Here is a 16,534-nt window from a genome sequence, read left to right as displayed (position 1 = left end):
TTTTGCCGGGTCATAGACATTAGGGATAAACGTTGCTGTGGCAACTTACATCCACTGCTTTTACAGCCACACCAAAAATTGTTGGAAAAATCCACTCTCTAAATCTGTTTTAAAGGCAGCAATAGCTGTAATTTTTGTAAAGACGAGGTCCTATACTAAGTGCCACAGACCTGAGTCGTGAATTTGAAATCTGACAGTGCTAGATTGTTACTATATTCAAAGAATAATCCCAAGTTTGTAAATTATCAGATGAATATTGCAAAGCCTAAAAACCGGCAAGGGGAAAGCAGCATATTTAGTAGTTCAATCTCTAGACAAGGGGTTCTCAGCGTCAGTCAGAGGGCTGCAAAAGGGCCTGGTTTTCAGATTCGACACAATATTTATTCAGAAGGTTGGCATGCACTCGATTCAAGAACTTGCTTAGTTTGCAAATTTTTGGTTCTCTTTGAAAGCCAAACCATTTGCATCATTGGAGGCCAAGAGCAGAGAACCCTTGCTGAAGACACAAATCACAGAACATGCATGTGTTGTTCACAAGACATTTTTGAAAGTCAAACCTAAACCTAATAAAGTCAAATGTAATTGAAAGCAATAGCTCCAGAAGCACTGTTAACATCATGTTGCATTTGAGCATTGAAAAATCACAAACACTATGGTAAACCTGTTTTGAACACTTGTATGATGACACTAAAAATATATATATTCAAGTCTTTGATTAAAACTAAAGTGCAGATTACTGCTATGCAGGTTGCTTTCCATACTACTGCAAAACTTCAGGTGAGGCCAGTGTTTTAGGATGTAGGTCCTGTCGAAACCCAGGGGTCCCCGAGCTTGCCTCAGAGGTTTCTTGGCTTGGTTAGCCTTTCCCAAAATAGCAGTTTCCTTCCAGCACCACATTGTGCAATAAGTTTTAGCCACACTGTGCAGGAAGGAAACTGCAAAGCTGCATTTGAGTAGCACTCGCAGCTGCATCTGCCACTTCTCTTCAGTACATAGGAAAAAAAAAAGTGCTGCTGTCTGAGGCACCTGATCTGCACGCTGGACTGCTGATTTCTTAAAGGGCCAGTGCAGAGGCAGTAGTACTGGGGACAACTGAAGGGAGATTTATTTATTTAAAATTATTTGTATCCCACATCGTCCATAGTTCAGGGTGGGTAACAGTAAAACATACATAGTAGATCAATGACAATATAAGAGATGATTTAGGCTGGGGGCATGGAAGGTATCAGATAAATAAGAGGAACTGAAAAGGGAGAGGTTGAGAATGAGAGGTAGGGAGATGGAGAGCTTGCAGGAGAGAAAGACAGAGGGAGAGAGATGTGAAAAAACTGGCAAGAGGTTAAGTGTAAGGTGAGAAATGATTGAGGCGAAGGAAGATTTACAAGGCACTTCATTCCGATGGGGACTAAGAATAATGCCCCCCCTAAAGGAATGCCATAAGCAAACCCTCAGATATTCCACAGAACTCTCCTCCCCCCCCCCCCCCCCCCCACCTATACCCTCCTGGAGGGTTCCTTAACCAAAAAGGTTGACAACCACGGGATTAAGCTAAGTAACAAAGCACCCAAGCTACTGAGCTTCAAACTTGCTCTTCCTTGGATAGGAAGTACCCAATTTAAATACAAGGCCCCCCCCCCCCGTCCCAATGTTAGTCAAAGTAGAATGATTTTGCCAAACATGGGGTGCTCAGGCAATCAACATCACTTTAACCCATTATGTCCCAGTGTCCTAGTTAGAGGATAAAGTCTTAAAAAATTGGGGGCGTAATGGGTTAGGGTTGCATAAATTGGATAAGTCTTCTTCCTGCAATCATTTCATTGGCAATTCCACAGAGGGGCTGATGCAATAAATTTTTCAGGAAGCGGGCGCTGACTCTTCAGGGCCCACACTAGGGTCGCTTGCACAACCTTAGCGCCTCCTTGCTAACGTGACCCCGCAGCAGCTGCCAGTTATTAAGATCGACGCCGGTAAATTTGTTTATCAGTTTATCAGTGTCCGTTTTCATTACTGTACTACTTCTAAGTGCGCTCAGCTATTAACACCTGCTCCAGGCAGGCGTTAATAGCTGAGCGATAAATGTGCGTCTGAGACGCACATTTATTTTTTTGAATGCGGAGTGAATGAGTAATAACCTCATTCACATGCATTTGCATGTGATGAGCGCTAACTCATTCACTCCTCATTGGACGCGGGTTAAATAGGTGCTAATCCCCCTATTGCATTAGGGGGTGGATTAGCACCTATTTAACCCGCGTCCAACAGCAGGTTATACAGTGCGCTTGGCTGAGCGCACTGTATTGCATCAGCCCCTTAGAGAGGCCATTAAAACATCTGGTGCTATAATTCATCTCCTCTCAAAATTGCATTATATGGTATATGACTTACATTTCTAACATTTAAAATGTTGGGGAGGCGGAGGAAGAGTACAGATTAAGATACTTGCCTAGGGTCAACCATCCATACGCAGTGAGAGGGGGTACCAAGAAAGGCTCCAACTTAAGCACACTTTCCTATGTTAACTCTTCATGTTCTGCATGGCTGCAGTGAAGAAGACATTTCATGCCACATTTCAGCATACAGCACATTCACTAAAATCTTCAATCAAAGGTTCAGGATCCCTGGTCTAGTATTTTGTTACACACATTATCTATTTTTGATGGGCAGGAGGAATTTGCTGATCCCCAAACTATGAGCTGGAAGACAATAAAAAACAATGTTAAAAAGAAGATTTCGTTCCAGCAGGGTACAACTGCTGGATCAAAACGCTGCATAAGAGTGGAACAACATCTCCAGTCTGAGCATCAGATTTTCTTACAGCAACAGGGCTGCCTGTGTCAGTCAAATGCTCTAGTTTTACTGAAACTTGACAGCACTGGTTTCCTACCCTCGGTGTCCATAGCTCTGAATCCAGAGTTCTGCGTCCAAGACTTCACCCCGACAGCTCACACCTGCAAGACTTTCACAAACATACATGCTGCAGATATTGAGCCGATTAAAACCTCGACTAAGCACTACAGTATTAAAGAACAGTTTCACAATCCCTCATTTTCTCAAACCTCGACTACTGTAATTCCTTACTACTAGCTCTTCCGACTAGTCACTTAAGACCCCCTGCAACTTCTGCAAAATGCCACGGGCAGACTGTTGTCTGGAGCAAGACATTTGGACCACACCACCCCAATTCCGATGGCTGTACATTGGCCTCCTGTTCAGCTAAGAATATATTATAAAGCTCTAACTATAGTACACAACAACATTAACCTGAACAATAACGATCTGCTAGGAATAACCTCTAAACCTCACATCCCCCCCCCCCCCCCCCCCCGAGAACTCTCAGATCACAGAACAAAGGCCTGCTAGAAGTCCCGAACTTGAGAGGCTCTCATCTAACGCTAACTAGAGACAGAGTGATCTCAATCGCCAGCCCAAAACAGTGGAATTCCATGCCTGAAGAACTCCGAACACTAACTGATGAAAAGAAATTCAAAAGCGACTTAAAAACTCATGCCTTCTGCTAGACTGATACACCCAGTTCCTCATGACTCCGATTGCATTAATAATTCTTTAACCAATATCCCCTCCCCTCGCTGACCCTTTATTCCAGCTCTGTTTCTTCGTATTACTTCCGTTTCCATGAATGTCTTTCCTCCTTGTAACACCCATTTTATTTATAAATGCTTTACCTGTAAACCGTTATGAACTAGTGATTCTCACACGGAATGACGGTATATAAAACATTTAAGTAAATAAAATAAATAAACACGTCACCAACTCTGATGTAGCTTCTTCAACGCTACACCATCTACTTCTGAAAAAAAGGAAGGTGTGGGTGGAAGGAGTGGAGAGGAAAGGAATGGATTAGCAGGCTAGTGATTAGAACAACAGGCTGGGAAGCCAGGACTCAAATCTTGCTGATGCTCTTTGCAACCTTGGGACAAATAGCTTCGCCCTCTATTGCCTCAAGAAGGTTGTAAGCCCACCAGACAGGGAAATACCTTCTCCATCTGAATGCAACTTGCCTCAAGCAATTAGTGAAAAGGCATGAGCTAAATAAAAAATTAGAAAAAAAAAAAGTTCCAAACATTTGAACGGCACAGAGAAAAGAATAAGAAAATGCTTGCGTTATAAGAAGCAAGCAATAAGATGGCGTGGCTGGTTTGAGTCATTTTAGGGTTCTTGCTGGGCAACTGACAGTGTTTGTGCTTTAGCAGGACTGCCCAGTTTACACAAGGCCATAAAAGTCTAGGCCTTCTCACTCTAATGCTTGGGCTCAGCTTTGAAGTGCCCGAAAGGCAGAATATAAATCAAATCAATCAATTAAATAAATAAAAACTCTCAGGAGCTGGTACAGCGGTTTGTAGGACATAGCCCTTTCAAACCAGGGCTAACCAAGTGATTTTCGGTTACTGATGCTTGAAAGCAGATTGGCAGAAGGGAGTGAGAAGGAAGTGACCAGCATAAAACCTTATCTGCTGCTTGGCTGCGTCTTCTTTCCAGCCCACATAAGATGATGAAAACCCTAAATATGACGCCCCTGATCTCAAATCACTATGACACTGCAGGCCTTTCAGTGCAATTCATCATTTTTGCAAAGGGTTGAATTGGCCGGGGGTGTTTTAGTGCAAAACAGTATGGAACTGACAAAGTCGGCTATTGACCACAGAGGATAATGACACCTTATGATTAAGATAACGGAACAGAATAGTTCACTTGTATTATGAACCTGAAATCTGAGTGCCAGTGCCCTGAACCAGAAGGGAGCGAGCTTCCTAGTCACTGTGTCAACATGAAGCTTAGATCCAAGTATTTTCAGAGCAATTTTATATTCCAACACAAATGCACTCCAAACACAGTGAAAAGACTTGTACTTAGTGGATACATTAAGGCTATTTCTTCAGCTCAGAAGCAACGTGTGCTCATCTAAGTAAAAGGATGCAACTAACCTTTATTAGTGAAGCATCTGGATCAGATGTGGCAAATTATGCAGGCACCATCAACCCTAAAAAGGAACAATATACTTAGGCCATTACTTTTAAAAAATAACTTTAATTGAAAATCTTACTCTAGTTTATTTGGAAATGTGGTTCAACGAAACCTTTACAGTCATTAAGACTACCTGCTTTAGTGGTTCGCTAACCTTTTGGAAAAGGAATGTTAATTTAATAAATAGTGCATTATCTCCAGTCTGATTAGTTCTGTCTGAAGCCCTCTATAGAAGAAATTAAAAAATATACTAAAATGGATTCTACTAAGAAGCATTAAAGAAATATAATTTGTGGCGAGGAGCAAGGGCTGTACAAAGTAGATATACCGCAGCCATTCCCGTTTGCGTTCTCATTGTTTTGCGAAGAACACGCACCTCCCCTCCCCCTCATCACCGAACCTGAGCAAGGGTTAAAAAAAAACCCAAAAAACAAAACTGAGCAGCTTTGTTATTTGCAGTACCTTTATTTTTTCCTTTATAGTTGCATCCTCTGAATTTAGATGAAAGGAACAAGGGCTCAAATCATTGTCCCTGAGACAAAGATTGATAAAGGTACAAATCTTGCATGAATTCCATACCTTGCAACCGTCTGAAGAAAAACAGGGGCATTTCACCCACCCACCTAATAACTTGGGCTCCTCCTAAACCAGTGCTCAGCAAGAGTGGATGGTCTCCAAATACAAGACGTTTAGCACCTCTCACTAAATACTCTACTAGGAACTACTATTATTTATAAGCCCTAGACAGCAGTAGAGTTTAGAATAAAACTTAGGTCAATGAGTAATCTAAAAGGGAAACCAGGCAAGAATTCTGTGTCTGTAGTTTGAGGCCATCTAAATTTGCGATACAGCAGTAAGGACCTTGAGCATGCTTTTCCTCTTGATCTGTTACTGATTGGTCTAAAAACTTGTTGCCATAAATAAACCATGATCTCTCAACCATAAAGGCAGCTTTCTATAGAATTAGTTCAAGAGTCATGAAATATTCATGTATTATGAATATTTGGATGTCTAGGCAGTTAAAAACGTTACATCTGGTCCCCAGGGTAGGAAAAGCAGCATGGCCAAGCTCATTACATCTGTACCACATGCAAACTGATCCATGAAGTGACAATCTCAGAAGAGTCTGGGTTTGTATTTTGCTTTTAATTCCTTCTACTGTCAATTTAACTGCAGAAGTCAAGAAACGAACAAAAGCCAACCCCACTACTTTAGGGTATGGTCAGTTCCACCGACTGAGAGACAGGACATGTGCATGAGCAGTGCAAGAGCCATACACCATACAATCCAAAAGACGTTGGGGTAGAGGAAGAGTGCAGAGACAATTCACTAAGTCTGAAGCAGGAAACTGTGGCAAATGACTATTCAGGTGGGTCAGGTGACCATTTTAAAACGCTATTCAGAGTCTGAAAAATATATCCTCAGGAGCCTGAATAACAGTGAATAGGACATTAATGAGCACATGAGGCGACAATTGAGGGCCACCCAGCTCTAAGCCAGGAAATGCATTGCCGGCCCCATTAAAATACAAGCCGTACTCCTTTAAGGATGAAATACACATACACATGCTTGAGGAATGAGTGCAAGAGGCAAAATATTCATATAACATGCCGGGCCAAGTCACCATACTGCCTCATCGAAACATCCTGTGGCATTTCGCTGAAGTAGTAATGCCAAGGAGGAACAATAGCAAGACACGAAAAGCCTTTCTACTGTGAAAAAAAACCCCCAAAACAAAAGAGAAAATGGCTTAGTACGTTATGAAGCATGAACTGCTGGCATGGAAGGTCACATCAAAAACCTTCACCCATTTATGCAACTTTACTGCGTACAAAGACTACCCTGTCATTGTAGTACAGAATTAGTAGTTCCCTGGCAAAGCAAACCCTTGTTGCCCAACTGCACTGATTTCATGGCCTCACAGCTCACATAAGCCTTCAACACAGGACAAGGGTAAGGGACAGTTGAAACAGACTCTTCACACACCATAAGCCAGAAGTCATGTGTTAACACAGGGAGCTCTACGTTCAGAGATGCCATTGCTAGCAGAACCTTGTATACATGCTGCTGATAGTTCTGGCATATATAGGGAAGGTAATCTTTGTCAAGGTTGCTCAAGCTAGTCCTGTTGTGCCCTCTAGCCAGAATGGTTTTTCCAGTCTTCCACAATGAATATTTATGGAAGACTTGCATGTATTGTGAATATCCCGAAAAACCAAACTAGCTAGTTGAGATACAACAGGGCTGGCTTTAGAAACATTGATCTATATGATAGAAGTCCTTCTCACTTCCTTTTTTTGCTTTACAAAATGCTGGTGTCATGACGTATGTTATTCAGGATCAAAATTTGGAGCCCGAAGATAGCTGTCACTCACTGCTTCATGCTCTGCATTCATAGAGGCTTTTTAGTGTGGAAAACACAGAATGTCTGTCAGCCATGCTAAGGGATTACGGATATGATCCCTTTAAATGGTTCATATATTGCTTTAGTATTCTAAAAAAAGAATACTAAAGTTCATCACAAGTTCATTGCTCGACAGAGTTGACATAGTCATTAGGAATACAAACACTCCTGCCATGCTAATAAAACAAGACCCATTCTACTAGCACGGACCAGTGTTGAGATTCCCATGATACCCAATGATGTGGGGATTAATGGACCTGCCAGGGGTTGTACTTCATATTCTGATGGGTTCAAACATATGCTTCAAGAGTAGAGGAGTAGTCTTGTGGTTAGAGCAGCAGACAATGAACCAGAGTTCAAATCCCACCGCACTTCCTTGTGACCTCGGGCAAGTCACTTTACCCTCTATTGCTCATGTACAAACTAGATTGTAGGCCCTTTGGGGATAGGGAAATACCTGAATGTAATCCACTCTGAAAAGCAGAATAAAGATACATAAATAAAGTGTCTAGCATTAATTTGTAGCTTGCTATAGGGTGAGCTAACCATTTTTTCTGCTTGGTTTTTTTTTTTTTCAGATTGACCTAGATACCATCACCACCCTAGGCTTTGGCCAGAGGTCAGCGCAGGGTTATCTTCCCTCCTGTGTACCAGAAGAATAAGCCTTTAGATTCCTGGATGCCCCAATGGCTCATGGAGGGCCTAAGCAGATAAGAGGAACCGGGAAGGCCAAAAGATTCACCAGCATGTATCTCCCTTTGTGTATGCACATCTTGCAGTGACCTGATGTGTTTATGAGTTTACTTTCACGTCGCAGGATTTCTTTTTTTTTTTAAACTATCAGTCGTGAAGATTCTTCCCAGCTGCTTTTTAACTTCCTTTATGCCTGGGCACACACTGCTACAGTTTACATTATGTGCTTTGGGTAAGGTTCCTTGTTGCTTACCGGAGAAATGCATGTGTTATGTGTGAGCACGTTGTATGGCATGTGACTATAGCTGACCATCTGTTGTCTTGATGACATGTCTTCTCTGGATGTGTGGTTTCACTGCCAACTTTTCCATTTCTACCCCTGAGTACACAGAAGGTTCAGCAGCCTTTCAGAAATTTGCCACTCCAGGTTAGCCACTAGCGGATGGGATACACGCATACCCTGGAGGTTTAGCCTGGAGAGTGAAGAGAGATGGATTTTTTTGAAGGTGGAGCTGTGAGCTGCTCCCAGCTTGCTTTTCACTTGAAGTATTTCCACTGTGTGCCACATCTCCTATTTTTTTTCTCTTGCAGCTCTGCTAACACATTGTGGTCCCTCAGAGAAGATCATCCACAAGAGGCTCTTCGGTATCTCCCACCCCAGAGAAGATAGACTCCTTGCCCCCAAGCCCCTTCCAAATGATAGCAGAGTTCTATAAAAACAACAAAAAAAACACACCACACAGGACAATGCATAGTCTGCCACAATACATCTTATTCAGTTTAAAAATATTTGTACTGCCTTTACTGCTACTTATTTTTAAAGTGCTACTAAACACATGCCTTGCTGTACAGAAACATAAAAGACCATCCTGGCTCCATGGAGCTTTTAATCTAGTCAAAGACAAACATACATGACAAACAAGTCTGTGGGAAGTGCATTTATTGTAGAGAAATGGTGAACATTTAAAAGCAGCCAAAAGAAATGAGGTTTTAGACCAAGCATTAAATATAGCTGGCGGTGGGGGGAGTAGTGGGGCTGGACCCACTGAATCAAGAAGTCTATTCCATGCATACAGAGTAGCAAGATGTAAAGCATAGAGTTGAGAGCGGAGAAGAGCACAGCCAAGAGCAACTTGTCTGATGAGCAGCGTTCATGAGGAAGAATGTAGTCAGCGAGATGCTGCAGACACGTTCCATCTTGGCCATATTAAGTTTAAGATGGCAGTGGGGCATCCAGGCTGGGGTGTTAAGCAGGCTGAGATTTGGAACTGGCTGCTCAATAAAATTTCTAGTGTAGAGAGGTAGATCCGGGAGCCATCAGCAAAAAAACTGCTACCGAAAGCTGTGGCAGGAGATCAGAAATGTAGAGAAGAAGGCCCAGGACAGAACCTTGATGTACACTGACCGAGAGAGGAATAGCAGTGGAGGAAGAACCAGAGGATATACTAAAAACAGGATGGGAGAGGTAAGAAGAAAACCAGGATAAAAAAAGACCCAAAACCCAACACGAACAATATGTTAAGAAGTAGATGTGATCAATGGTGTCAAAAGCAGTGGTAGAACAAAGAAGACGATGAGTGAGTATAGACCCTTGACTATGAAAATGTCACTGGAAACTTTGCTAAGAGCAGGTTCTGTGGACTGCAGAGGACAAAATCCAGACTGGAGTGGGTCCAGATAGGCTTGAGATGAAAGACAGAGGTGATCAGCAGGTTCGAGAAGTTTGGATACGAAAGGATGGCAGGAGAAGGATGATAATTAGCAGGGCAGGGATGATCACAGCAGGTTTGGATGATCACAGCAGGTTTGAAAGAAGAGGGGACATTCTCAGTGGCAAGTGATCTACTGAGGATGAGTCAGATGGCAGGATACTTTAGGGGGAGGAGGAATAGCCTAGTGGTTAGAGCAGTGGACTATAAACCAGGAGACCAGGGTTCAAGTCCTGCTGTTGCTCCTTGTGACCTTGGGCAAGTCACTTTGCCTCAGGTACAAACTTAGATTGTAAGCCCTCTGGGGATAGAGAAATACCTACAGTACCTGAATGTAAACTGGTGTGATAGATCAAATGTTGGTAATAAATGATTTGCAGGGGAGATAGAACTGAGGAGGCAGATGGAAACAGGGTCAGAGGAACAAGTATGGAGAGAAGATTAGCATTTTTCTGATTTCAGAAAAGGAAGAAAGGAAGTTGAGATGACTGAAGTTTGGGGGAGGGGTTTTGGAGGAGACAGACGGGTGAAGAATTCCCAATTCATCTGGTCAATCTTTTCCTGAAGAAGTCAGCCATAGTTTGGGCAGAATTTCCCCTTTCCAAAATATCACACTGTAGAGGAGTATATATTCCTAAGAGAAGGAGGAAAAGATAAATGATAGGGGAATTGTGGGCAGGGTTCACCTATAATGATTGACAAGAGGGTTCTGAAGGAGGAGTCCCAGGTGAGGGAGGGCGGGGACTCCTGGCACACAGGTGTAATTGAAGAGTGGGAGTGAGGCAGCTCAGAGGTGAACAAGGGAGCTGATGGCAGTCAAGGAGAGAAGCTACAAACTCCCAGAGAGAGAGAGTGGCAATTATAAATTGGATTACAAACTATGGGGTCAGTTTGCTGCTCTACAGGAGGTTAGAGGCAAACAGCAATGGACTGAGAGTTCCACAAACTGTAAGTGACCCTGTTTGGGGATTTGGACACAAACTGCAGCCAGGCCTGAACAGTGCAGGCTGCGTGTTGAGGTCAGAATTAATTGCAGAGGAGAGCTTGCAGACTGTGAGGGTGCTAAGCTGGACTCTGAAAGCTGCCTGGACTTTGCAGGGACAGCAGAAACTTGGCAAGGAGTAAATGTGTTTCTTCTAAGAGTCCCCACTGGATATATTCAGAAATAAAGAAGGGAGTGAGCATGCTTTTGGATAAAAGGAGAAGACCCAGGACACAAGCCTAATCGATAACATCTTGAGTCTTCAAGGGTTTTCAGATAAGACTTGGGAGCCTAAACTTCAAGTGGGTTTAAGCCAGAGACTTAATTATCCCGAGATGTGTCTCAGTAGAGAGCCTGGGACACAAGTCTGAAATAGGGCCAACTCCACAGCAAGAAGGAAGCGGAGTCCTGCAGAGTGGATCTGACAGAGAAGGTCGAGTCTGTGTTTCAGGATCATTGGAGTGAGGACAGCACCTCGCTACACACACAAGGTGGGTAATAGAATATTCTGTTCCAACGTGAATGGAACATGAAAGAGTCAATGGAGGAGTCAATCTGGCAGAACAAAATTATCAAATATTTCTTCCCATAGAAGATCAAGGAAGCTGCAGAGCAAAAAGTCAGGTCAAGAAATTGCCCCAAGCTGGACTTAAATATTTGGGTGGGTGGGTGGGATGGCAGAGCGTCTATGATGGCTCCGCTTCATGTGGGCCCAGGTTCTTTCCAAGCCCTGATGACTAAATATTTGTCTTCTCCAGCTAGCTATTTGATCACAGTTTCATGGGTTTTCCTGAAACATGTCACTGTGTGCAAAAGTGAAAGCCCAAAATTGCCAGGATGAATCCATTTCATGTAAAGAAAAGTTTAAATCTGAAAGTGTGAATTAGTTGTGTAACACAAACCTTGTCATGTCCGTTTCAGATGACCAGAAGATACTATCGGTGGCAAAAACAGACTTTTTCAAAAGGAAAACTAATCCATATAACAATGCCTTCTCCCTATTGTAAGGCCTGACCCCCCTCCCCCTCTCTTTCTCCCTGATATTAGAGGCCCATGCTCAATTTTATCAAAGCTTCAACTCCCAGGCCTTTGCGCCAAGATTTCTTTGGTGGGTAAACTTTCGCCACCAAAACATTTTTTTTTTAAATGAAGAGCACATCTTCTCCCTCATAATAAAAATTAATTCTAAATTATCTGTCACAGTGGGACAAAAAGATCACTAAAGTAAAACTCTGTAACCTGTAACAATCAAATTTTAAGTTTTCAAAGTGGAGTCGGTCTGGTTTTAAGCTTATCTTCATATTTTCCTAGCCCCATCCTACGCACTCAGTTGAGTTTACAATTCTTCTTGATGTGTCACTGTAAATCTCTGCTTAGTTTCATGGTTCGTGCATTGTAAAACAAGACAGCATTTGCTCGCACCCAATATTCACTGTACTTGAGCGCTAATCAATCAACTCCAGGAGAAATCATTTGTTAAAAGCAAAAGGTGCTGAATAATATTACTGGCAACCCGATACTGCGTGTGTGTGTGTGTGTCCCAGGATCCTGCATTCAGAAATCTCACCATTAGTGAAAGGACAACATACAGAAAGGTTATAAAGGGAACAAGGCAATTGATCTCAATTGTGTTAAAAGGGTAGAGAGACCTCCTGCTGTTAAAACATTAGACAAACTCTAATCCCCTGCAAATGAAAAAAAAATATCTGGCAACCTCGCATGTCAAAGAAACGATCAATTTACCTATAGAGTAGTTAGAGATTAAGGAGACTGTTCTAGCAGGGAAGAACTTTGTGAAATGAACATACAATCAGGGGATGTATCAGTGACCAAGGTCCTAGGATACCCTACATGGATGATCAAATGTGCTTATAAAAATAACTGCTGCACAGCTGGTGATACCTTAGACAGAAAATGAAAAGCTGGGACAGTACACAGTACACACTAATACAAAGGTGTGTGGTTTTCCTTTCAGGTCATTAATTAACAACTGGCATGAAATATCTGGGCTTCATAGCTGATAGTACATTGAAATCATCGGTTTAGTGTGCTGTGGCGGTCAAAAAACCAAACAGAATGTTAGGAATTATTAGGAAGGGAATGGTGAATAAAATGGAGGATGTCATAATGCCTCTGTATCGCTCCATGGTGAGACCGCACCTTGAATACTGTGTGCAATTCTGGTCACCGCATCTCAAAAAAGATATAATTGCGATGGAGAAGGTACAGAGAAGGGTGACCAAAATGATAAGGGGAATGGAACAGCTCCCCTATGAGGAAAGGCTAAAAAGGTGAGGGCTGTTCAGCTTGGAGAAGAGACGGCTGAGGGGGGATATAATAGAGGTCTACAAAATCATGAAAGGACTTGAATGGATAAATGTGACTCTGTTGTTTACTCTTTCGGATAATACAAGGACTAAGGGGCACTCCATGAAGTTAGCAAGTAGCACGTTTTAAAATAAATCAGAGAAAATTCTTTTTCACTCAAAGCACCATTAAGCTCTGGAATTCACTCAGAGGATATGGTTAAGGCAGTTAGTGTAGCTGGGTTTAAAAAAGGTTTGGATAAGTTCCTGGAGAAGAAGTCCATAAACTGCTGTTAATCAATAGGGAATAGCCCCTGCTTGTTTCTAGCATTAGTAGCATGGGATCTATTTAATGTTTGGGTACGTGCCAAGTACTTGTGACTTGGATTGGCCACTGTTGGAGACAGGATGCTGGGCTTGATGAACCCTTGGTCTGACCCAGTATGGCATGTTCTTATGTTCTAATGCCTGGAAGCGGGAGGTTTTATGGACAATTCTAGTCTGTCAAGAAAAGCTATTGGTGGTCTTTAGCCGTCTGCCAAATTTGGAAGAAGGATGGTAAGGTGTGCATATAATCTGCCCAAATATGACTGACAGGTAGTCTGGTACTTTTGGGGCATGCTCCGCAAGACATTTAAAATGGGCGGGGCGAGAGGGGGGATTGTTAAAATTTGCTAAGCATATGGATGAAAGAGTAATTGCATGTCAAGAGCTTCTCTAACTGCAGAAATTGTTTTGAGGCGATTCCCTGATGCTTGCGTGATCTTGAGTAGGTAGAGAAGACCGTTTGGGGTAAGTTTCGGAACGGGAGTGCTATGTGGCAAGAAGTTTCTGCTCCACATTAAAAAAAACAGAGAAGAAGATGCACTCAGATGTCAAGATAAGAGTTTGGGTGTCTGATGTGATAGGTAAAGCACTGCAAGGGATGATTGTTACAAACAACATAGGTTAGACTCTTTTTTTTTTTTTTTTAAGAATTAAATGAACTGGAATTGTGGGTTTTTCTTTTATAATATAGTTTGGCATAAAAATGTTTCCTGCAGTGTACTTTAGGTGAATACATATTGTGTTTAGTATTCAAACTAAAGAGTACTGTAACGATTAAAATTAGTTTAGGCAGGGATGATTTCTCATAGCTCTTTGAATTATTACAAGAACCTTTGGTAAAACATGGCCCTCTACCGTGAGTACTGTTAAAACTGAACCAAATCCACAACACCGATGGGGGAAATATCCCTTCAGTACCTGAATGCAATCCACTTTGAAGTCTCATGAAAAGCAGATTTATAAATTTAAGAAAAATTATAAAAAGCCCAGAGTGGTAAAAAAAATTATTGCTATGGCAGAGACCCAGGCTTGATTTTGGCTTGGCAACCAGATGCCGTGCACAATTTTGACCCCACATGGGATGCTTCTGTTAAAATGCGACATCACTTCTGTTTTGTGGACTGAGCACACGAAGCAATGGGACTGCAGTAGGTCACACTGTGCAGAAGTTGTGCTTAGTGTGAGGTTTTTGTGTTGGGGGGATGGTTTAATGAATGCAAAGCTATGAAAGCATATACAGACTGAGCTGCTAATTTATTATTTTTTTTAATTGGCTGGACAGCTGGTCAGTGTAAAAGCATTTATATTAAATTTTACACTAATCAGTCGATTGCATCACCTGGTTCCTTGCCACTACTTACGCAAACTCGGAACAAAAAAAAAAAATCCCTTTGATTGATGCTTTAAGATTACCAACTGGCTCCATGCCAATTAAAACGGGGCTGAGTTAATCTTGGTTTTACCTCATTCCACCTATGCTATCCCAGAGGTGCAATAGGATAAAACAGGACTGGAGCAAATCAGCCTGCCCAGAAAAGATGGCCTCTTGGTTGCCCTTCATTTCATCCTCTTCCATATTTTCTTCTTCAATTTACCTCAGAGATCCTTTAATACACGGTGAACACTCCCACTTCTTCCTCTCCAATGTTCTTTGTCCAGCCTATGCTTCTTGCCCTGCTTCCACATGTATATATGTAAACAGAAAGTTTTTTTTTAAATACAGCTAGTTGGGTTATTGCACTATGCAATGTGCTATTTGCTTTAAGGATTACAGTTCTAATATTGCAAAGTTGCATGCCATGGATTCCAGCTTTAAGAAGACCAACGGGAGACACCCTGAGTGTTTTCTTTGACTATGTAGTTTAAAAACCTCTTGCATTCTTCTGTGTTCAGGCTCTGGTGTGCACAAGATCTGTCTCACACTTTGCACTTATTAGACCATGCCCACATATCTCTCCCCCCCCCCCCCCCAAATCGGGGAATGGAAAAAAGCATGGGAGTAATTTGATCTTTTAGATAACCTATGGATCCAGCCACCTCAGCAGTTTGCTGTGATTTGAGGGGGCAGGATACGGATCCTTCTATGTCTTCATGAACACCAGTCCTGAGCTATATAGCAGGAGTTTTTGTTCACTACTGACTTGCAGGAGCAGCCGGCAGGTAGAAGTTTGAAATAAAAAAAGTCTTCTGTACAGTAGCACAGAAGACCATTGTGCCTTTGCCAAGAGCCATTTCAAAAAGTGACCAAGACCCACATTTATATGGGTTATTACAAGATATACATTGTTGTTTTCACTCAAATCCGCCCACCTGGCTACCAAATTCACCACACACCCCCAACTCATGGACCGTGGAGGTGGAGATGCTGTCATCTTCAAACACTTGCTGGCCTTGGAGCTAGAGACCAGACAGGGAAATCTGAATGCCTTGTAACAAAGCTCCAAGGCAATGAAGGGCCTAAAATCATCCTTATCTACCACCCACCTGATAGCCACCCTAACTCCTTCCTTAAACTATTTGAATTCCTAGAGGACACCGCTACTACCACCCACAACCTTCCAGTTCTAGGACAGTTCAACTATCACAAAGAATACCCCCTCAAAGGGCATGCTGCCAGCTTCCAGCACAACATGGATGACCTTGGCCTTACTCAACTAATCAAGGTCCCTAAACAAAGACATGGTCACACTCTCAACCTAATTTTCCAATCTGCCAGCATCAAAATAGACTGACTCAGTGGTTACTATTTCCTGGTTGAACCATAAACTTGTCCGGGTAACCACCCCATTTCCAATCAAATCTTCAGAGCTCCTGTATCCAAGCCTCCCACCAAGAACTTCTCCTGTGTTACAAGTGACAACTTAAGCAATCAACAAAGGCACAACAACTATCACCTCAGTCCCACCAAAGGTTTTAGTCCAGCAATGGATTTATGAAATCTCTACAACAACTGAGATGCTAGCCTTTCGAATCCAATCCTACCAGAACTCCCAGAAAATCTCCATGATTCCATGATGTAATCTTCTTCTCTTAAAACAATAATCCCAATTCCTCAAACGGGCATGGTGAAAACATAAAACTGATATCTACCTTTGACTCTGCAAAAAGCACTCCAAAAAACACAAAGCTG

General features: G+C 42.3%; 1 protein-coding gene across 5 annotated transcripts in view; it reads right to left on the bottom strand.

The window, feature by feature from the left end:
• LMO1 (LIM domain only 1) overlaps positions 1–16,534 on the bottom strand; it is a 128,435-nt gene that overhangs the window by 50,444 nt on the left and 61,457 nt on the right. For 2 of the 5 annotated variants that reach the window (XM_029582616.1, XM_029582615.1), the window contains exon 2: positions 4,944–4,999. The exons of the other annotated variants lie outside the window; for them this stretch is intronic. The gene's annotated coding sequence lies outside the window, so the exon portion shown is untranslated. The remainder of the gene's footprint in view (positions 1–4,943; positions 5,000–16,534) is intronic. 5 annotated transcript variants of the gene reach the window in all.

The sequence above is a fragment of the Rhinatrema bivittatum genome, chromosome 17, assembly GCF_901001135.1.
Source record: "Rhinatrema bivittatum chromosome 17, aRhiBiv1.1, whole genome shotgun sequence".
NCBI classification, from domain to species: domain Eukaryota; kingdom Metazoa; phylum Chordata; class Amphibia; order Gymnophiona; family Rhinatrematidae; genus Rhinatrema; species Rhinatrema bivittatum.
The sequence above is the reverse complement of the archived record's forward strand: the minus strand, read 5'-3'. Positions and strand labels throughout refer to the sequence as shown.